We start from the raw sequence: 24,844 nt of genomic DNA on the forward strand, positions 1-24,844 counted from the left end.
ATGAAACACCTATAGCTAATATCTTCTTTTTCTTTATATTTTGGCAGTACTTGGACTTAAACTAGGGATTTTACTTTTCTTGACAGGTAAATCTAGTACTAGATAATGCATTTAACCCTTTTCATTGTAGTTTTCAAGTAAGGTCATGTATTTTTGTTCACACCAGCCTGGAATGCCATCCTCCTATTTATACCTTATGTAGCTGGGACGATGGGTGTGCATCATTATGTCAACCTTTTTCTAATGTGATACTTTTTGCCTGGGCTAGTCTGGAATCCACAATCCTCCCAATCTCAGACTCCAAGTACCTGGGATTATACATGTGAATCACTATTCCCAGCTTAACATCATTTTTATAAACCTTTATGTTCTATCATCAGGAAGTCAGGAGAATGGAAATTTTTTGTTTTCCACTATAATGAAGGTCCTAGACAGTGAGATGAGGCCTGCAGAGAAAACAGAAGGTATTCTGGTAGAATATATATATATATATATATATATATATATATATATATATATATATATATATATATATATATATATATATATGGCAATTCTTTAGGAAATAGGATTGAAGATGTAAAAATCTCATAAAATCTACTAAATAACTATTCAAATTATAATGGCAACTATGCTGTAGCATGGAAGATCACTACAAAAACCACTTGTATTTTTAAATGATAGTGAAACAGACAAGTCTCAAAATCATTCTTATAACAGTCAAAGAAATGTCAACCACTCAAGTTTACATCTAACAAATAATACAGAATTTTTGCACCACATATCACAGATCCTGCTAAAATAAAAATGACCTAAATAAGTGGATTGTGCTCCTAGACTGAGAGATTTGAAAGATTCAATATTATCAAGATGTCTAATCTCCTTAGGTGTTTGCCTTGGAGGTTCAATGTGATTCAACTCAAAATTCTAGCAGATTCTTCTAAAGAAATACATAAAATGGCTCAGGAATTTACAATGAATTGCAAAAGTTCTCTAATAGCCCAAGAAGATTTTTATAGAAGAATTTAGAAGACCTTCACTAATGAACATCAGTCAATTAAACTTCTATGGAATTTGAATACAGATAGATAAATATGCTGACTAAAAATAAATCAATAAATAATTCAAAAATATACCTCCACACACTAGGTTCTTTTTTTAAAAAAGTAAACAGTAAATTTAGTTGAAAGTGAAAGAAAAGCTGCAAAGGAAAGTTCATTAGGAGAGGGGCTCAAGGGTAAATCCTCACATACTTCCTCTATAAGAACAGCAAAAGAAAGCCTGGCTCTGGTGACTCACACCTGTAATCCTAGTTACTCAGGAGGGTGAGATCTGAGAATTGTGGTTCAAAACTAGCCTGTGCAGTCTCTTATCTCCGATTAGCCATTCAAAAGCCAGAAGGGGAGCTCTGGCTCAAAGTAGTAGAGTAGAAGCCTTGAGCAAAAAAGCTCAAGGGACAGTGCCCAGGCCTTGATTTCAATCCCCAGCACACCCCTCCCCCACCCAAAGAAAAGAACAACAAAGTAGAGGGTAACAATTTACAGCATCTTTACAATAAAATAAAATTTAAAAAGAAAGAGCAAAAGAAAAAAGCATGAAGACAGTGCATTATGTTGAAATGATTTTTTAATAAATGTTGCCAAAAAAATTAAGATCGACATTAAGTTATCCTCAATCCTTGTATTACTCCACATACAAACATTTATTTGACAAGGATCATAGACCTAACCATAAACGATCACATCATAAAGCCTCCAGAAAAAACTATCAGTGAATGTTTTCATGACCATAACAAGTTTTTGTAAATGTCCATTTAAAAAACCTACAAAAGATAAACTAGATTACTGTAAAATTAAAAGTTTAGGCTAATGTATCACTGAAAAATTAATAGAGAAGGCATAGGTTTAGGAAAACCATTAGCACTAGCATTACACTTGTCATGCTGAATATATAACTAAATGATGAAAAGATATAAACCAAAATGGGCAATAGACTTGAACAAACACTTCCCCAAAGAAGATATATAAATGATGGATTACCGTATGAAAGATGCTTAAAGGCATTAGTCATGCAAATTAAAACCTTGGGAGGATGCTCTTGCTCATCTAAAATGGCTAAAACAAAACCGACTGAGAAATATTACCAAAGAATGTAGTCACAGAATTCTCCAAACATTACTGTTAGGGACGTAAAATGATACAAACCACTGTGGGTACCTATCATGTGTGTCTCTGTATGTTTGTGTGTGAGAGTTTTTTATGACATACAGATCCTATTCTTATATAATTACTCAAAAGAAATGTCTATTGAATGACTGGTGCAGCAACTTACATCACATGAAACTGAACTGTCTCATTGATGTGTAGATTATACTGATGAAGGTACCTGAAGATACAGAAGATCTACTATATCCCCACAGTAATCAAGAGGATGGACACTTTGGTGGGGGAGAGGTGAAACCAAGAGGGAGCGAAAGCAGATCCACAATTTCAACCTCATCCTGAATAACCCTGATTCTTACTACCTTCCACCTTGACAGCTTCAACAATTTGTCTAGTCCTCTTTTTATAGTATATATTTTTATTGTAAAGATAGTGTACACAGAGGTTACAGTTACAAGAATAAGGTAATGAGTACATTTCTTATTGAGCATTGTTACTTCCTCCTTTGTTTTTCCCCTACCATCCCCTCCCCCCCTTCCCTAACTCCTCCCTCCTCCCCCCACCAAAGCTGTAAAGTTAATTTTCAACATAGTGTCTTGTACATCTCATTGTTACAATGGGTCAACCTGTATCCTTATTTAAGCATTTTGTTATTTTTCTTCCCCCCCCCCATCAGAAAAATGAATAAACAAGATCTAGGGCACTGGAATCAAATATAGTGAAAACAGGGGTTATACCATGGGGGAAGAACACACAAAAGAAACAAAAAATCACATATTACATTATAAATACATTTAAAACCCTCTCTTTACAGCAAGGTAGGTGTACTAGATCCAGCATCTCATCTTTTAGGCAAAATTCAAAGACCAGAGTTCTTTTTCATCTAACCAGTCTTTTTAATCTCACCAGCTAATACAAGAAATGTTCCCTCCTTTGCATATGACTTTGGAAAGGAGGAATGCAGGAATTAGTGCATGTTTCCTTAAGCAAATGTGGTGGTCAATATTTTTACATGCACAAAATCACTAGGTTTAAGGATGCTGATACATCAATATCCACAAGCCACAAGTATGGCCATGTGCAAATGAAGCCAAGTTGAAGTTATTGGGAGAAACACAAATTAAGTTGTAAATTCTCTATCACTGTGATGTTGATCTAAACAGAAGTAGGAGTATCTATTCAATTCATATTATTTTAGATGTTAAAGAATAATACATAACTCCAAACTCTATAGATTTTCTCTGTAAGAATTATGGGAATCAAGGCTTTGAAAACTACAGAATTAATCATTTACTGACAGGAGCTTAAATTGCATTAGAATTCTCATTTTGAAATCAAGTTTTAGACAGGAAAAACACTAAATAACTGACCATTCTTTATAATATAAAGAAATGGATCAAATTTTACAACTCCATTTGATCCATGGCCTCTTATGGTGGAACCATACCAATCCATTCTAGCTTGCTCATTAATATTAAGAATGTATGCATTTTAGGCCCAAGGGTAAAATTTAAATGTGTTACTTAACTTTGCAAAATCTCTATATATAATTTTAAAATAATAATGGCTGTCTTTAAAAAAACTCAAATTATTTTCCTAGCTCAAATAATAAAGGCTAAAAATATATTTCAATGTCAGATAAATACAGGTAATGAGAGAATCTTTTCATGCCCATTTAAGACAGGTTTCTGAGCTGTCAAAATGAGCTCCAAAAGAACAAATGAAAATTGAATTGTATTTTATTTCACCTTTCCACAGCGGCACAATGCAAATTTCTTTTTGTAACTTCCTTGTTAAGATTACAATGTACCAACTAGCATCCCAAGCCAGTGGGATCATGGCAAAATTACTGTCTTGGCATTGAGACTTCACTTCATTCCTTCAAAGATCTCGGAAGTTGTGACAAACTGCTAGATGTCTTAAAAGTACAAAGCAAAGCAAAATATACTTATCTTGAAGGGAAAGACAAGACAGAAAACAAAGTAGGGTATACAGCCCTGGGCAAGTGTTTTCTCTATGGAGAAGGGAGATCTGAGAAAAACATTTTCTAAATCATTTGTTATGTTACAGGTTTCCAACCAAACATGTAACAGATATTCAATCAAAAAAAAAAAAAAACTGAAGGAAAAGTCATTAATAATGCCAGAAGGGAGGGGAGGGAGGAGAGACTAAACTACACATACTCCACAAACTTCTATACTTGTAGTGACCAGCAGAAACACTCCCTTGGTCCTTTAGAATTAATATAGTCTCTGCCTCTTAATGTCTAACAATAAGGAACACTCTGCAGTCTGCAGTAAAACATATTAAAATATATCAAGTGACTGTTTTATAATAACAGTGACTCAGCACAGGACTGGACCTAGTAGGTCCCCACCCTGCTACAGAACTGTCTAGTTCTGAATCATCAGTTAACTAATCTCTCCGAGTCTGTCTTCCCATCTGATCACAAGAATTACTACATGATACTTGTATCCTGGATAGTTACAATGAATTCATATGTGTAAGGCACTTAAAAAGTACATGACACAAACCTCAATAAGTACTGTACACATTTCACATAATATTATGTGAATGAATGAAGCATCAGTTCAACAAGATACCATGTTGAACATTTCCTAAGACATTCCGAAACAAGGAAAGGATTTTAGATCTCTTTGTTCCAGTACTATCTAATGTAAGGAGAGAGTCACTGTGGTGCTGGCTGGAATCTCATCCACCTTACTGTTACTGTGATAAACTACCCACTGCTCACCATTTGGTCACCAGGGGATTAAGGTGGGGCCTTTCCCATTTCCTCTTGTTCTCTCAATGATCTATGGACAGCACATCTGTACTGGCCAACAACATGGAAAAAAAAAAAACATTGTTTAACATGAGAAGTTATTTGCACATCGCATGTTTTCCTTCCCATTTAAACAGAGTAAGACTGTGCTCCTCTTTTATACTTACGATCACTGGAGTAGTTTTTGTTAATCAGCTATGAAAAGAAGTGATTTGTGCCTCCTATGGACTAAAGCTTAAAATCAACTGCACAAATGTCACATTCCCTTTCCCTATCATTGCAAGAATGGAAGCCACTGTCAAAAAATACTTCTCTGTAAGCCGGGTCCCTACGTATTTGCAACGGGTACATTCCATCTGGCACTACATGGACTATATAGTTGGAGCAGGAAATAAGTTATAATTGAATTAAGCTACAATAATTTTAAATATTTAATCTGCCAGGTTGATGTACGAATAGAGAGAGAAAGAATGAGATATAAACACAGCTGTCCAATGACAACATTAAGCCCTATAATGACACTCTGTCCAGTAGCTTCTATCCTGGATTGTTCAATGAAGAGAGTCAATACATGTCATGTGGATAGGGAGAAAGAGACAATGCTTGAGCCAGTTTTACTGAAACTATATACTCTAATTCAGTAAGGGACTACATACATGACAAAAAGCTAAACACACACCAGCACAATTACCACGAACACTTGGGCAGACAACGGATCCAAGTACAAACTATAAATAGAGATCATTGTTTAAACAGACAGGGAGGTGGGTTCAGGTGCCTGTAGTCTTAACTACTGAGGAAACTGGTATCAGAGGATAGAGATTCAAAGAAAGCCCAGGTAGTAAAGTCTGTAAGACTCTTATCGCCTAGTAACCTCCAAAATGCTGGAAACAGAGCTATGGCTCTAGTAGTAGGCTGCTAGCTTTGAACATAAGAGATTAGGGATGAAAGAAAGAAAGAAAGAAAAGAAAGAAAGAGAGAGAGAGAGAGAGAAAGAAAGAAAGAAAGAAAGAAAGAAAGAAAGAAAGAAAGAAAGAAAGAAAGGAAGGAAGGAAGGAAGGAAGGAAGGAAGGAAGGAAGGAAGGAAGGAAGGAAGGAAGGAAGGGAAAGAGAAAGGGAGAGAGGGAAGGAAGGAGGGAGGGAGAGAGGGGAAGAGAGAAAGAAAGGAAGGAAGGAAGAAGGAAGGAAGGAAGGAGAGAGAGTGGGGGAAGGAAGGAAGGGAGGGAGGGAAAGAGGGAGGGAAGGAAACAAAGAGAAAAGAGAAAGAAAAGAGAAAGAGAGAAAGAAGGAAGGAAGAAAGGAAGGAAGGAAGGAAGGAAGGAAGGAAGGAGGCAGGGAGAGAAAGAAGGAAGGAAGTAAAGGAGGAAGGGAAGGGGAGGAGGGAAGCGAGGAAAGGAAGGAAGGAAGGAAATAGGAAGGAAGGAAATAGGAAGGAAGGAAGTAGGAAGGAAGGAAGGAGGGAAGGAAGGAAGAAAGGAAGGAAGGGAGGGAGGGAGGGAGGGAGAGGAGGGAGGGAAGGAAGAAAGGGGGTGGGGAGTGGAGAAAAAGAAGCCACAGCAGACAGAAGATTGAAGGCTTGCTCCAAATAGGCACGGCACATGGCAGGGCTGACTGTGCAGCATTCAGAGAAGTAGCTCTTGACACCCCCATTCCCTTTGGATAACATACTAGAACATGTTACTTGACTACTTTTGGAGTACTGGAGTCATTCAAAGGTACAAGGTTGTGGAGTGTAGACATATGGCAAGGCTTTCAAATGTGATGAACACTCAAGAGGATAACCTATTCACCACTCTATGGAATGGTGGATGCAACTTCTATGCCAAAGGAAGGAACTGAATTTATAATGTTCAGTTGTCACCATTATTGGTCAACTACTTCATCGGGGAAAGCCACACTTTTTGTGGGTATCTAATCAGCAATTTGACTCAGTGGTATTGAACAACACATATAGTGATGATTTTCCAAATAAAACAATTATTTCCCTACAGGCTGGAAGTGTGGCGCAAGTGGTAGAATGCTTGCCTTGCATGCAAGAAGTACTGAGTTCAAACTTCAGTACTGTAACATTTTTTTAAAAAGTTCTTACATTTCCACTTTTCTTGTCCTTAGGACCTTATGTTGGCTTTTTTTACAATCATGTGAGTTTGTTATATACTTCACACCATGTCTCTGTGGATGGGGATAGTCTATTGACAGGCAGTATAGATGACGTTTAAGATCTATTAACTCCGAGAAGAGTAATGGAAAGAATCACACTGTTGTTGAAACGTACAAAGCCTTGAATGCCAGCTTGGCAGGTTGACAGCTTTTTTTCCTCTTTCTCTTCACATTTCCCTGCAAGCAGCAGAAAGCTATTACAGTTTTGCAGTGAGAAAGTGGTGTGAAGACAGCTGTGTTCTAGGATAATTCACTGGGGACCGCATTGGGTGATATGGAGAGAGGCGAAACCAGGGAGGCAGCAGCTGTGGTCACTGTAATGCTATAATCAAGGCTGACAACATGGGTCTGAGGAGAAATGCAAAGATGCCATGTGTCAAGGGACAGGGTTTGGGAAAAGGACAGAATCCTGGGTAACTCCCAGGCTTTCTGGTTTTCCTTAAGAGAAAATGAATGGCCCCGTGACAAATAAGAATGTGTATAAGTAAGTCAGATGCTGGTGGCTTGTGCCTATAATCCCAGAGACTCAGATCTGAGAATCACAGTTTGGAGCCAGCCCAGACAGACAAATACAACAGACTCTAGTTCTAATTGACCAGCAATGAGAGAGAAGTGGAGGCATGGCTCCTGTAGCAAAGTGCCAGCCATGAATGTAAAAGAAAAGCAAGAGCTTGCAACCTTGAGTTCAAGACCCAGTACCCACAAAATAAATAAAATAAATAAAGCATGCAAGCAGAGCCATGTCTGGGAGGAGAGATTTTCAGATTAAGAGATACTCAAGTTTTAACTTGATGGGCAGACATTCAAATAGAATGGTGGACAATGGGTGGTAATGTGGGACTGGATACAAGAAAGAGGATGATACAAGATTAGGGTGCAGAAATACTACAACATGGACTCTCTGACAGGGAAAAAGGAAAGGAAAGAAAAGCAGCCAAGACCGAAGCTGAGAAACATCTCTAATGAAGCAACAGAGGAAGGATTCAAGTGAGCCAGATGGAATAGCAGTTGGAGACGCAAAAAGAGATCTAAAGTCCAATGGGAAGAAAATCAATGGGGGAAGGCAGGAGGGGAGGAAAAGCTGCAAATGCTAATTGAGATGAGAAGAACAAGGGCCAAAACAAGCACAGAACTTGACATCAAGAAGCACTGTATATACATTCTTCAGGAAGGCCATTTCTCTAGTCGCCAGACAAGAGGGCACTCAACACTGAGAAGGTGGGAAAGAAAGGGAAGAGAAGATGCTGGTCACCTAACGAGAAGCTCAGGGAAGGAGGAAGCTGAAGGTCACCAGTTATTGACATAGATAGGATGATGGGGAATATTAATTTGTGAAGACATGAGGGTTCTAAATTCTTTCAAGAACTGGGAAAAAATAAGCCCATTTTATTTTTTTAATTTTTTAAATAAACTCATTTTAAATATCACTGCAAAAATCAAAAACAGAATGAAGCAGACATACTCTCTATCAAGAACTTACTCTTTCCAAACCTTAAGCCAGACTGGATTTTGTAAGTCTCCTGAACATAAATTGTTTATAGTAAATAGTATTTTTGGTAAGTCCACACAATACAAATATGTGTAATTTACTGAGTCAACAATTGCTATCTTTAATTACTTCATAAAACCAGCAGTTGTTGAGTGTCTAGGAGATTCCAGGCATGAATATGGCCTTAAAATAAACTTTGCTTGATAAAATGTAAATTAATATGCAAATTGACTCAATATTCTAATTTATATATTATTGGATATTGAGTTTTTGTTTTGTTGTGTTTTGTTTTTACAAGATGTCACACAAATTCCTACTAGCAAATTAACTGAGAGTTTTATAGCTTGGCAAATTTGTTTTCACTTTAGAACAATTTATGACAAGGAGTCTATAATGCGTTGTGGCTAATTAATGACATTTTTGTGGTTTGACATACATAATACATGAGCTTTGTTATAGTCCCAACTCAGAGCCTCTTGCATCTTCTAAAATTTCAAGCCATGCAAGCAATGGAAAGACAAGAAATTCCATTTTCTCTTCTGCTTGGTAACAACTGGCACAGAAGTGGTTTACTTATGATCAAGAAAGAACAATGGATAACATACTGAATGCAGATTTATACTTCCAAAAGTACACCAGCCTAGAATTCCTAATGATAATAGAAAAATCTAAGTACTTACAAAGAGAGGCACCAATTCATTAACTGAAAGAATAAACTACTCTTAATTGCATAGAAAAAATTACAACTACCAATGCTATGACTCTTGTGCAAGAATCTATGTTTTGTTTAGTATTTAAATCACACAAGAGCCATAGCAACTTGATTTCACACATGAGACACTAAAGCTCACTAAGTTTAATTTTCTAAGTCCATAGAGTTCGGAGTGAGGGCACCTCAGATGGGCCTAGGCTGAAAATGAGAATAATATCATCTGCCGTTTCTGTTATTTTAGCATTGGCTAGAAGAAAGCCTACTTTTATAGTGAGCGCTATCTTACTGACTTAAAATTTTAATTAAAAAGAAATATAAAATATAGACCGAATATTTTACCAGCCTCCCACTTCCAAGTCACAGTGATGCATACCAAAGGAACAGAGTGGCTTTCAATCTGGAGAGAAAGGAAAAGTTGGGGCTTTGAATGATGAGCGGAGACCATCATAACACACGTAGGGAGCATGAAAGAGAAGAAATGAGTTTGCAAAGGAAACACTGACTCCTTTAGTTCCTGCTCAGAAGAAGATGCAGACATACTGAGAACTCCAGGTAGTTGCTAAGAGGCAGAAAGCATCCACCCTGTGTAACTCCCCCAGATCAATCTGCTTTAGCTTGCTAGTACATCTGGTTATTTTAATGGACCATTGTATCAAGCCCTGGCACTGTGATTTGATATTAAAACCTATTTCCTGTTTCATACCAGAACTAAATCTCAGTGAAAATCCCCAAGTCCCACAAAGCCATGTAGCATATGTGAAAATCAAACCATGTCATGGACTTGACCTACCCTAGATCCTTCAAGCTGGAAATGGTATAATTTTGTCATCAGAGGATATTCTCATCTAAGATACACAACTCTAACATCCTCAACATGGCATCAATCTATATGCCATAAGAACATAAAGGACCTAGAATTAATCTCTTTACCTTTGATGAGGCTGCATGGCCAATATCACCCTGTAATCTTCTCATTCTCTTTGCCTTACCAGAAGAAGTAGATGATATAAGCACACTGTCCTTTCCATTCATATAGAATTCTATGACTACCACTTGATGAAATCAAGATGGGGGCTACATTCCCTGCCCATCAGTTCACAGACCTGACATAAAGAATCCATCCAGGGGCTGGGAAGATGGCTCAGTGGTAGAGTGCTTGCCTTGCATGCATGAGGGCCTGGGTTCGATTCCTCAGCACCACCACCACATAAGAAAAAAGAAAAAACCGGAAGTGGCGCTGTAGCTCAAGTGGTAGAGCGCTAGATTTGAGCTGAAGAGCTAAGGGACAGTGCCCAGGCCCAGAGTTCAGGCCCTATGACCTGACCCCCCCCCAAAAAAAAATCCATCCATGTTTATTGATGATATACAAGCTTTTCTCCATCAGACATCTACTAGCTTTGGTCCTGAATCAGGAAACCATACTTTATAACCATTTTAAAAAGTACTTATCACTATCCTTACAATAATGATTTTATTAGATATATAAACTTTTTCACATAGATTTAATAGAAGTGAAAAATCTCTGCAGTCTAAGCCACAACTCTTTCTAGAACTGTTTTATCAGGAGGATTTCTTTTTAATGAATAGGGAGTAACTCAGACTGTGTTCCTCCTAGCTACTAAGCTGTGGTTCTGTGAAATGGAATTTACAATTACTAAAAAGAAAATAGCCCCAAATCCCACAACTCCTTTCACTTAATTATTCATGATATTGATCAGCACATTTATTTTTAAAAACAGAAGGAGTTAGAACAGTGCTCAGATAAGGTGGAAACCTTGCTAACTTACATTACTGAAGTCTGGGGAGATTCTTGCTCTAGGAGCTGTACTTTGCATATGTAAATTTTAAAGCCAATCAAATAAGATCACAACATGTTCAAAACAAACTTATAATATTAAAAGCCATGTTTGCCGGTGACACTTTTCCTAATTTACTCATCAAGAATTATTTCTGTTTATTGCTTTGAATCCTAAGAACTCAAAAACCCCTGCTAAAAATAAAGCATTCGAATTCCACTAATACTAAAAATAAACATGGCAATGGTAAAGAAATGGATGGAGAAGCACTTTGCTTTAGAAATATTTCACATTTTCCAAGCCGTGTTCAATTTCCCAAGTATCACAGGACAGCAGATACCAATTAAGAGGATCTTGAAAACCTCTAGAGAAACACAAGAAAAAAAGGCAGAGTAGCTACTTTAAAAGTGAGTGGAAGATTGCCAGGCTGCCAATCAAGAATTCCTTGAACCCTGCTGTTGCACAGTAGGAGACAGAATCTGCTATCCCTAACCTGGATTCTTCTAGCCTCCCATTTTCTCATTTTTGAATTCAAGAGAAAGAAAAGGAGACTTAGATATGGGATGACTGGATGATGACAAGTAAGACACCACAATCTGGCCAGGTCAAAGCTATCTCCACAATGGCAGCAAAGGTATCAAACAGGAAAATGAACATCCCGTCCCTCTGTATTCCAGACCCAGTCAATCCACCAAATGGATTGTAGGTGAGATCTGTCTGAATAGCCCTGTATAAATTCCCAAGTCACATCACACGGAATCATAAACAATAAAATAAATGTCTTAAGCTACTGAGTGTGGTTATAGGTTGTTACACAGGAATAAATGACATATTGATACTTGAAGTCTACATACTGAGATTTGTATAGTTAAGATGAATGGATCAAGAAAATGTGGTATATATACACAATGGAATTCTATGCCTCCATCAGAAAGAATGACATTGCCTCATTTGTTAGGAAATGGAAAGACCTGGAAAAAATTATATTAAGTGAAGTAAGCCAGGCCCAAAGAAACATAGGTCCCATGCTTTCCCTTATTTGCAAAAACTAGTATATGTCTGAGACAAGCAGAAAAGGCCAGATAAGTTGATGTTAGATGAAATAAATCCGAAGATAAGGATTCAAATGTTTCTTTCTTGCAATTGTTTCTAACATATTTATAAGGTGAATTCTTTGTTGCTTTGAATGTCCCTCCTCCACAGTATAACCCCTGCTTTCACTGTATTTGATGTAAGTATAATTTGTGGATTAATAGGGATACAGGTAGACCCATTGCAACAATGAGATGTACAAGTAGATATGCTGAAAAATGAACTTTACAACTTTGGTGGGGAGTGGGGGAAGATGGGAAGGGATGGGAAGGGGAAACAAAGGAGGAGGCAACAATGCTTGATAAGAAATGTACTCATTACCTTGCCCATGTAATTGTAACCCCTCTATGCAGTATTTTCACAATAAAAAAAGAAAAGATTATTCCTTAACATCGGAAGCAATGATACTAGTTCTATTAAAAAAAATCAATGAAAAATACTTGCTAAAGCATCTGCTTTGTAATAGACAATAAGACAAAATTATACTAATATCAACCATGAAATGTGAAGAGTAAGTGTTTGTTCATGAAGTATCTACAGAATGCCTACCAAAAAATGATCTAGTATGCCAGGCACAGGTGAGAGCATGGGTACAAATGTCTCATGACCCATCCATATTGGGGAGGGGAGATAAATTCATAGGATTTTATTAACCATATCAAGTAATATAGCCTTTACCCAAAAAAGAACAACTGAAATTTTCAGGATTTTGTGCTTAAAAGAAAAATACCCACTGCAGTATAAAAATATAATTTAAAAAATGTGTATCTGAGACAAGACAAAGTAAACGAGGTGCTCTGTTTAATAACAAATAGAAATGATGATGGCTTAGATAAAGATGTTGGAACTAAAGCTAGAGAGAACTGAGCTAGAGAGAACTTTCAGAAGATATTCCACATGCAGGCAAGAAATGACACATATGGTAATCCTCTGGGGGCTTTACAACAAAGGAAGAATTCAGGAAGAAATCCTAGGTTCATGTTTAGGTAATCGGTTCAATGGTGGTGATATTGTCTGGTTAAGGCTGGATGGAGAGAAGGCAGAAAACAATGGTAAAGGAATACCTTTGGTGAGAATGTTGATCAGGCCAATTATATATTGTAGCTGAACTATGTATAAAAAAGTAAGTAAAACTTGTATATAGGTCAGCGTAAGCACCATGATGCTGCAGTAATCAACAACTCGAGATTCTGTGGCAGGAGATGACACTCATCTCTTGCTCACCTTTCATGTCAACTACAGATTGACAGAGGATTCTACTCATGTCAGTCAACCAGGTTCCAGAATCACAGAAGCTTCATATCAGCATGGGCTCCTACAAGGCACAAAAGTAGAAAAGAAACTAAGCAATGATCCCAAAGCCCCTGCAGAAAGTGATTTAATATAAAATGTTCCCAATGCACTCACTGGTCAAAGCAAAATGCTGCCATCGCTGGGGCTGATTCCTTCTCTCCCAGCAGTTCTTGTATAGTTATGAAGCAAACAAATTGGATAAATAGATCAAGATTTCAGATAAAGCATTCTGGGGCTAGAGAGAAATAGGAGAGAAAAGACTGAACTTTTTAAAAAGGTGGATATAAATGTGACATAGGTAAAGATAATTATTCAGAAGATTCTAGGTAGAAATATAGGACAAAGACAAGGAATCTATAAGCTGATAGATAACAGCAGTTTGCTTGTTTCTTCCCCTCTTTGTAAATGATGAGGAAGAAGGCAGATAAATGAATAATTCATAGAAAGAAGAAAGAAAGTGAACTCAGCAAAGACTCTTCACCAGAAGAGGCGAGGAAGGATATCCTTGGAGAAAAGCAAAGGGAATGTTTTAAAGTGACAGGGAATTGAAGAGAATCTGAAAAGTAAATTTCATTCTCACAAACAAAATCGGATAAGCATACAGAAAAGTTGATCCAACTTGGGGACAAAGACTTACAAGCACTACAGAGGAAAAGGCAATGGTTTCTATTTACAGTTATATCTATTTTTTCTTATGAGTAAAACTGGTTCTAGAATGGGAAATTTACTATTTCTGGACATTGGAAATATGGATTCCACTTCTGATTAGGCCATAGCCCTAGCTTTTGACTGGAGGCCTTCCATGAATGTACCTTTTAATCTCAATGGTAAAATATATCCCAAGAAGCTTTGCTGTAAAACTTTTGAACAAAACCCCAAAGCTATTTACAGAGAGATATTACCTATATCCATCAATCAATTCACCAGTCTCTTATTTTAGATTCATGTTAGGCCATGACTTCCTATCTACTTTTATGCTGTAAAAATATTTTTGTAGACTGCACTCTGCCATTACTGCAGCTCACTACTTACCTAGCATCCTCTTAAACGTACTTTCAACTACTAGAAGCATGAGAATGATTCACTCATTTTAAAATAAGCAAAGACAACTTTTATCAACTTGATAGCCAGTGTTCTGACTTCCAGCTCTCTAGATCTTAAGGGTAAAACTCAATCTAGATTCACAAGGCCTTTCAAATCCTTTACTATTCCCATCTCTTTCAACTTTAGCACAGACAGTATCTTTTATTCACTAATATGTATGGAAACTATAAAATGCATATCATAAATAATAAAATAGCATCAATACTTTAACTACATACACTGATTGGTAGCATTTATTGACTTGTGCTCAAAGCCTGTCTGACCTTACTTCATGTATATTCCTTCCAAATATATATATATATATATATATATATATATATATATATATATATATATATATATATATACTGTAGAAACCAACAATCTAATCTTACATATAAAGATACAGAATTAGAAAACTCAATTCATTTGTTCAGTGTCACAGTCCATTACTATCAAACACAGTTTGCCTACATTAGGAAATATACACATTCTTACTAAGCAAAACATCCTGATATTGTTCACTATGTATACAGCTCTTCCTACTGGCTCCCTGTTCTCAGACTTTCACTATATGTTTGTTCTCTATTACTGGGCTTCACACAGGTCTCTTTCACTTAAGCTGCAATTACAGCTACGATTCATTCATGGGCAATAAATGACATTTACATTTCCCATTTCTAACTCAGCTGACAACTAAAATCTAGAGACAATTTACAATGCTTAAATGGATATGCGATTTAGGGGTATGGCAGCATGCATTCTTGGCTCAAATTGTGTATCTTCTTACATCTATATCCCTGGCCATGTGGACTTTGTACTTCTTATATTTTTGACTTCCCAGCTCTTGAATTTGAACTTAGCCATGTTTCTTTTTGTGTTCTGGACATAAATAACTCTAAGGAAGTAAAAGCATTATCAGGCAAAAAGGGATGCTGGAACTCAAAGTAGTTGCAACTGTGGACAGAGCTGATGCTACAGGGTGCCTGAACAGTAGGGTGGACCCTTAGAGTTGTCCAAATTAAAGGAGCCCATATCTTTGTGTCCAAGCCCCAGTTCACACCCAAAGAGGCATAACTGTGGATGAGGCCATTTCATCTATGTCGATGGGAAGCGCCCAACAGCTGATCGTCCAAACAAATGGCAGATAGTTAGGTTGGCTCTAGATCAGTGGACCTAGATGGAGTACTGAAGTATCCACCACAGAGATATAGTTTCAACCTGAATCCCACTTACAGGAGGAAATTCAGAGTCGGGAAGAGGATCTGGTCCACCAGTGATCAGAAGCTCTTGTATAATGCAAGTGAGTTTTGTCTGTTGTTAGAAGCCACTGAGATTTTTTTGATTTTATGTTATAAAAACAAAGGCTGACTAATGGATTAAAAAAACACTAAAAATGATAACTTTTTTTTTTTTTTTGTCGGTCATGGGCCTTAAACTCTGGGCCTGAGCACTGTCCCTCAGCTCTTCAGCTCAAGGCTAGTGCTCTACCACTTGAGCTACAGGGCCACTTCTGGTTTTCTGGTGGTTTATTGGAGATAAGAGTTTCATGGACTTTCCTGCCTGGGCTGGCTTTGAACCGTGATCCTCAGATCTCAGCCTCCTGAGTAGCTAGGATTATAGGCGTGAGCCACCGGCGCCCGGCTTGACATTTCATATTACCATTTATAAAGAGTTATCATTTTATGATGTTTGAAATGGAAAAAGACACAAATAAAGAGAAAGATATCCCATATTCATAGTTTGGGAAAAGTAGCGCTAACTGTTCACATGAGAGGAGCCAATGGCTACTTCAAAGGCTGAGAATAGGAGTACTGCTGTTAAGGCCAGGGAGAAAAGTTCATGACATACCCTTTCTCAAACGGTTTGGCACAGTGGTGCTTACTTGTCATTCCATGATGGATGTAGTTGCACATGCTTGTCATCCCCATAACTAAAAATGGCTAACGTGGGCTGATTGCAGCTCAGGTCTATCCCTAAACGGGAAGCAAAACCCTGTCTTAAAAATAGTAAGAGAAAGCCAGGCACTAGTAGCTCACACCTGTAATCCTAGCTACTCAGAAGGCTGAGATCATAGGATCAAAGTTCAAAGCTGGCCTAGGCAGGAAAGCACATGAGACTCCTTTATCTCCAATCAATCACCAAAAAAAACCCCAAAACCCAAAACTGGAAATAGTACTGTGGCTCAAGTAGTAAAGAGCTAGCCTTAAGCAAAAACGCATAGGGACAGCACCCAGCCCTGAGCTCAAGACACAAAATAATAATAATTAATGATAATATTAGTAATAATAACAATAATACAAGGGAAAATAAGAGGTGAAGGTGTAGTTCAGCGATAGAACACCAGGCTAACAAGTATGAGGCTCTGCAGTCAAACCCTAGTATTCACACACACACACACACACATACCTCCATGTTACCAAAGTAATCTATAGCTTCAATACAATCTCCATAAAAATTCCACATTGACATTTTTTCAGTTATTTTCAAAATCCTAAAATTCTTTAGAAATCATAAGAGACCCTAAATAACTAACACAATCTTGATCAAAAAGGACACACAGCTAGAGGCGTAACACTCCCTAAATTCAAAATATACTACAAAGATATAGAAATAAAAATATTCTGGTACTGACATAACAGCAGACACATAGGCAAATGGAATAGAATATAGAGTACAGAAAGAAGTCCCTCCATTTGTTGTCAGTCATTTTCAACAAAGGAAACATGAAAAGATATCAGGCAAAGGCAAAATTTATCAAAAATGACAGGTGAATATCCAGTCATCTCCAATCATTTGTTCATTTAAAACTAGGTCTTCAACTCACACAATTTACAAAAATCAACACAAAATGGATTCAAAACTGAAGTTTAAGGCCTAAAACCATGTAACTACTAGAAGAAAGTACTAGGTAAAAAACAAACAAACAAAACAATGAAATTGGTCTAGGCAATAATTTCTTGGGTATGACTCCAAAGGATAAATAATGAGAATGAAAACAAACAGAATCAAACTAAAAGACTTCTGGTATTATTGTCTCAGCTATTCTTCTGAAGAATAACTTTCTAAGCTTACTTTTTTGAAAATAAAATTTAATCAATTTCCTCTCTTCTCCTCTGTCTACACCTCCCTGAATAAAAACCAAAAAATGTAACATTTTCAATTATGAGACAAGTAAAAACAATCTACTCACCATTAGGGGTCAGTACATGTGACCTAAATATGTAACCCTAAAGCAAGAAAGAAAATCAAGGAGAAGGTAAAATGAAGATGAATTGGAGTAAGTTGATAACTTTTTTTTTTTTTTTTTGGTTGTGGGGCCTGAACTCTGGGCCTGGGCACTGTCCCTCAGCTCTTCAGCTCAAGCCACAGGGCCACTTCCAGCTTTGTCTGCTTATGTGGTCCTGCGGAATTAAACCCAGGGCCTCATGCATGCAAAGCAAGCACTTTACCACTGGGCCACTTTCCCAGCCCAGTTGATAAGTTTTAATAGCATGTGTTTTCAACCTGTGAAAACACCCCAAAATAACCCTCCATCATTTTATTTTGGCTAGTGGAAACTGAACTCAGGGCCTTGCACTCTTGCTTAGTTGTTTTGTTTTTTGTTTATTTTCCCACTTGGTGCTTTACCATATAAGCCATATCTCCACTCCTGGATTTCTGTATGCTAATGGAAATAGTCTGTCAGGCTAGTGATCCTGATCCTCAGATCTCAGCCTCATGATAGGGAGATATACAGGAATGGGTCATCGTTGCTCTACCCTATCATTTGATGTCAATCTCTTCTACTTCAATGATTGAAAATTCTGTACTTGTACCTTACAAATTTTATGATTTGAGTTACTTTAATTCTATATCCTGTGAACTGTGCAGTGTCTATGTACATACCCTTGTGGGAGTGCATGTGCAGTAAGTGTAGATGGATAGTTGGAAGGTCATTCCAAGGTAGGTAGAAAGATGACCAAGGAATTCTCATATTATAAAAATGGAGAAAGGCAAAATCAAGATGCAAAACATTACCCCCATAAGTAATTTCTACAAAAATGACTAAAGAAATTTTCCAAGAGAATCACAATACAAAAAAATATTTTCAGCAATTATCAGCACATTGTGGAATTAAAAATAAATCAGCCCAATGTTGTACAACTTTCCATCATATGGAAACATGTCCTTTACTTGAAAGCACCTTCATACAGTATATAGTTTATTTCATGATGTAATAAAACCCATATGATGAAATGCTTTTGTTGTTCATCAGACTTAACACTATCATTAAGCACCCCAGAAACAACTGAATAGAAGAAAATGTTATTTAATATTGATGAAGTACTCCAATAACATTAAATATAAAATGCATATCTTTAATTTGCATATGAGAAGAAATTATTTAATGAAATGGGAGAGCCTTTGAACCTTTGGTTCAAGTTTCAAAATCACAGTGCTTATGCATAAGGCTTTTAGAAAGTTGTACTTAAAATATAAAGAAACCCTAGCAAGTCTTCACTGAAAATAGGAAAGAAAAAAAAATGACTTAAATTGTATAACACATACAAATATAAAAGCTTCTGTAGGCAAAGGGAACAAGGAGAAGCAAGGGAGGTCCTGTCTCACACACACACACACACACACACACACACACACACACACACACACACACACACACACCCTCTGGTACAAATATGTCTCATCGTCCTGTCACACACACACACACACACACACACACACACACATGTCTCATCGTCCTGTCACACACACACACACACACACACACACACACATGTCTCATCGTCCTGTCACACACACACACACACACACACACACACACACACACACACACACACACACACACACACACACACACACACACACACACACACACACACACACACACACACACCCTCTGGTACAAATATGTCTCATCAGTATTCCAGAGCTCTGAAAATGTTCACCAGAATTAGTAACAAGAACTGGTAATCAGCCACTTTCTGCTGCTTTACATTCAGGGAGGCGGCCAGACCAAGTAAGAGCAGGCATCAGATTAGATCACTAGCTATATTGTTCGGGTTGATTTTAATTGCTTGAAAAGTGTCATTACCATCTTCTGCAATGCGCTAAGTTATTTTAAAGAGTGACTGTTTCTATATAAGAATAAAAATGGACTGCAATTTTGTGAGAATATGGAAGGGAGTAGGCAGTTAGTCTCTTGTCTTGGTGGCAGAAAAACCCTTCTCCATTCTCCAGTCTGATCAGACAGATGAACAAATATTTGGTAGCTGCAGATCTTTCTAAATATACCATGGGAGGTCAACCTGGATTCTCAGACCTGCACAGAGAACCACCCGAGTGTCACATCCAGAATTATAAAACCCTGGAGATTTTCATTGCTACAATAACTTTTACATACTGTTTTCCTTCAAGGTGAAAAAAAAGAATTCATGCGTATTTTAAAACAAGAAATATTTCCATTGGAAAGGTCTGTGGAAATGGAATTTTTCAAACCTACAAGGCATTTGCAAAATGTATTAGATCCGTGCATCCTAATGTGGAAATGGTTCTTCTTAGGGCAGCTGTTCTTCAACTCAAAATCATACATATGTGAATCTATGCATTTGCCAGAATGGCGTACACTCTGCATAACCTCACAAGATCATCACTAAAAAGGGTGGAAACTGAATAATGATGTAGTCTAGCTAAAAGCAATGCATTCTGGTCCATGTCCAGGTTCCAATATGACCCTACAGCTCACCACAGGAAAAGCCAACTGAAAAATCTAGAGAACTCATTGTACTGTATTTGCAATTTCCTCTCAGTCTATAATTATTTTTTTTAATTCAGGTTAACAAGCCTCACCCCATAGATGATTCAGTACTACTTATCAGTGCCAAAAATTATCTATTAATTCAACCAAACCCTAGAATATGTCTGTGCAAAGATAATAAGTTGGGTAACTGGACGAGAAATAAGAGTATTTTCAGAATGAGAAGGGATTTTCTCCCTAACTGATGAGTGATAAGACTGCTTAAAGCCCACAAAGTTTTCACTCATTTATAAGTAATTATTTCTAGTTTAGGAAAATGTGCTTTTGATTTGTTGTGATGCAGTCATCTACTTGTTTATTGAAGAGGCTGACGTTTTGCTGTAATAAAATAATGAATTTTGAGAATTCCAAATTACTTCTTTGTGCTAAAATAAGATCATTATATCAAACAGCCCTTAGAAATCACAACTTTTACCTTAAGACGTGTTTCCTGTTCCCAATACTAGAGATTGAATTCAGGGCCTTGCAATTTGCTAGACAAGTACTCTGACATTTGAGCTACATCCCAATGCTTTTACATTTTAGGGTATTTGTTATTGTTGTTGTTGTTGTTGTTGTTTGGAGATTGTTTCATTTTTACATATCACCTCACCCTTTTCCTTGGACTAGTTTCTGACACCAGTCCTCCTACTTCTATCTGCCAAGAGGCTAGGATTATAGACCTGTATTATACACCCAGCATTCAGAGAATTTAATTTTCTAAATTCAGATATATCAAGACAATCATCTCTTATCACTTTATAATCTGCTACCCAGAAACCATGCAAAATTAAAGAGAATCTTTCCGTTATACCCTAAAATATCTGTAAATTCTAATATAAAAGGTCCCAACATAATTACAGTAGAACTTCATTCAACTGAAAGAGATTTGGTTTTCTTTTATTACACAAATATTCATCAAACACCTAATATATTAGAAAATTGGAAAAGGCAGAGAGACAACATTTTTTGTGAAAATTCTGATCCATTCTTTCTACTTAATGGGTAGGAACAGAGAGCGTGAGTAGGCTTGGGGTTCAACTTGTCTGGAAAGCAGTGAAGCATCCTGGAGTACTGCACGTGTGGGACTACCCAGATGCCAATGGTATGGCTGCAAGTCAAGAACTTACCTGAAAGAAACCACAATGAATTGAGGGGTGGAAACAGGTTGAGATGGGAAGTAGTAGTGAAATGGAGGAGACGCCCTGAGTGTTCTACACACAGGCAAGACAAGATATCCAAAGGGTTCATCTTAACTTTTAAGGTAGTTTAAGAAGATACTGAAGTTGGGACATTAAGTTTAAGGATAGAATGAGAGAGAGGAATCATATGAAGACAAGCTGTGTTAGTAACATGTCTGTTCTCTACTTGGGGGAAGGGGGAGAAAAGGAATGTCTCATGGCATAAGTGCTCTAGCCCATAGATTCCCATAGCTACATGGATCAGATTACACTGAAGCAAGAAAGGAAGAGGAGAAGGTCATTTCTTAAGGAAGAAGTGTACAGGGAGAAAAGTGCTTAAAATTCAAACTCTTGAACTGTATTTTTAATCCTGCCAAATGATCACAAGGTCAGGCAGAAAGTGGAAACATAGACAAGTAGGTATCCCTGCTGTGATGACCACAATTGAAGCCAAGGAGACAAGGAGACATCTACATCCAACCAAATCTGTGAGGAAAACAATGCTACTTTGGACACAATGAGGTTGATGCACCAAGATATGCAGGAGAACTAAGAGATCTTGGAAGTTAGTCACACACAAAGAACCCCTTGAAGGTCAGTGCCTAGGTACGCTGAATGACTTTCTTGATTGGATCTTTGATTGTACAGGCGACAAGGCACACATTGCAAACGCAGCACCCCAAAAATCTTAGTGCTCATGAATTTTACAAATTTCAGCGTGGGCTAGGTACAGTGTGAGGAACTGGGGTGCTTCCAGCATAGTGCAGGAAGAATCAGATCAAAAGGCAAAAAAAATGTACAGTTCCATGTGATCATTGCTATAGAAAAAATGAACACAGAGAACCTAGAGTTATCTGACCACATAGGAGGAAATAACCCAAAAAAAGCCTTCTTTAAATAAATAATCTTCAAGGAATAAGCAGCAGCTAATTTTGTGTGTGTGAGCGTGAGTGTGAGTGTGTGTGTGTGTGAATACTGCATGTTCACGGAAGAGAATTAGTAGGAGCTATTATGCAAAACAGAAGTATCATCCATCCCAAAGGTAGTCAAGAATTAAAAAAAAAACTATGGAGCTGAAAGTAAGCCTATGAAGGTCTTGCATGTTATGAAATGCTGAAGGGATGGGCTAGGGCTTAAATTCTACAGTTTTGTGGGTAATCATTAAAAGTTTTTATTTTATTCTAAGAGCAACAGAAAGCTACTCGAACACTGTGCAAATGAAACCACTATTAGGGATACAGATATAAATACACTTAAAACATTATTCTAGCAGTGCAGAAGGATCTGGTAGATGACAGAAAGGACAGTGAAGGCATGTCAGTGGTCCTAGGAGAGCAAACTGTGACTTGAAATAGTACGCAGTAGGTGGAGATGGGGTAACTTGGGCAAATGTCTAAAGTATTTTAGAGTTAGATCAAAAGAACACTGGAGATCTGACCTGTTCTAGTTGCCCAAAATAAAGAGTATCTAAAGTATAACGAAAGCCCCAAGAACTCTTTAAACTATTAAAATAATAAACTGACGGGCTCATTTATTCAGTAATATAGTCAAAGTGGGTTTGAGGTTATGGCTTAACATCTGAAAGGCAATCAAAGTATGAGACTTAGAGAACAAATGGGACAAAATAGTTCTGCTTTAGGACATAGAAAATTTACAATCTCAGTTGCAACAGCACCAAGGAGAATGTAGTAAATTTGCTCTCTCATAGGTAATTTATTTCTTCAAATGCCAATATGTCTGCAATAAGGAATATGCATACCTTCTGAATTATCTTATCCTACTTAATAAAATAGTTATTTCCCCTCACTTTTTGCAAGGCAGCTTCTTGCACAGTAAAGATTCTACAAATATTTACATTCCAAGTAGCAGAGCTGTTTGAAATGCCATAAAGTTCTGCCAGCGCTTCCATTACAAACCCTTATTTCTTCTTTATAACATGTACATAAAAGAAGGAAAATAAAAATGTACTATGGATTGAAACTTGCCATACAAAGTTCCAGCCAGGGAATGAGTATCTCCTGCAGCAAATTTCCCAAAGAAATGTTGCACTGTATTTAGGGGCTAGTGGAAGGGGAGGACTGAGGCCATTACAAACACAAAACTACTCAGTATCTATGATTCTCTTCTGAAATTTTTATATAAATTAGCACTCCAACTGAGAACTTTTGAGGAAAATTCTTATTGGAAACTATCCCGTGGAGCTCTATTCCATTTATTCTCAGACATCTTTGCAACATGATTGATAGTCAAAGCTCTATAATCAAGCATATGAAAGAAGGTACTCTCAGCACTGACTAGAATATCACACACATGAATATATTAATAATAAGAATAATAATAACTGGGCAAGCATCCTAAGGATGTTCATTTCCAATAAGACAAGTCACTAAGATAAGAAGGCTTTAAACTATTAGTGATGGCTGAATTAGGTGATGAACAAGCAAACACAACCTCAATAATTCCTCTCCCCATGTGTATGCCTCCTATTGCATAAAATTAACACTGTCATATTTACTAAATGGTGAGTGGAAATCACAGAATGCCAAGCCAGCCAGAGCTTCTCTGTTTGTGGCATCATCACCCAAGACAGTGATATAGAGATCTGGCAGTTTGAAAGGGGCAATTATATCTCTATACTTCTCCAGCACAAAACATATTAGAAGTTAATGAGAACTTCAAGTTGGACACTTAAATTATGCAGTAAAAACAAAGCTAGAAGATGTGTCCTGAATGAATGAGGAAGAGTTGGGCTCTTATTAAAGGGAACAGGGCATATTTTGCTAGCAGAGCGAAGAGGCTATTAGTTTGTAATAACTAGGCATATATGAAATGTGACAGTGATAAAATTGAACATAAATCAGCCACTGAAAGGCTACAGCTTGTTGTCTGCACACTAATCTTGGCTCCATTTAAAATTGCTCAGCACTTTGGTCCGATTACATGTTTTGGTGCTGTTTTAAGAAACATTTGGGCCATCCAGCAGAGTAGTGAAGGGTATTAAAAAGTTAAAAGTTCTTCTGGAAAAATGAATTTTTCTAACACACTCATATTTTCAGGATGACAATGGCATGCAAACGGCAAAGAGGACATGGCCCGAATGATACTGTCAGAAGAACCTGAATCTATTTCCCTGCAAATCAATTCCTTGCTTACCCATCTCTGAGATCCCATCTTTGGATAGGAGAGCCATTTAACTAATAAAATGTGTGCAGCAAATTTTTTCATTTCCTTGACCAATACTGATTCCTTTAATGGGGGGGGGTCTTCAAACCACATGTTGACTCTAAACTGATT

The 24,844-nt window shown here is 37.3% G+C and overlaps 1 protein-coding gene across 2 annotated transcripts in view; it reads right to left on the bottom strand.

The window, feature by feature from the left end:
- Window positions 1-24,844, bottom strand: part of Cntn3 (contactin 3) — a 298,626-nt gene that overhangs the window by 272,146 nt on the left and 1,636 nt on the right. The gene's annotated exons all lie outside the window — the stretch shown is intronic.

The sequence above is a fragment of the Dipodomys merriami genome, unplaced genomic scaffold (assembly GCF_024711535.1).
Source record: "Dipodomys merriami isolate MVZ:Mamm:240054 unplaced genomic scaffold, mDipMer1.0.p SCAF_13, whole genome shotgun sequence".
Classification (NCBI taxonomy): Eukaryota; Metazoa; Chordata; class Mammalia; order Rodentia; family Heteromyidae; genus Dipodomys; species Dipodomys merriami.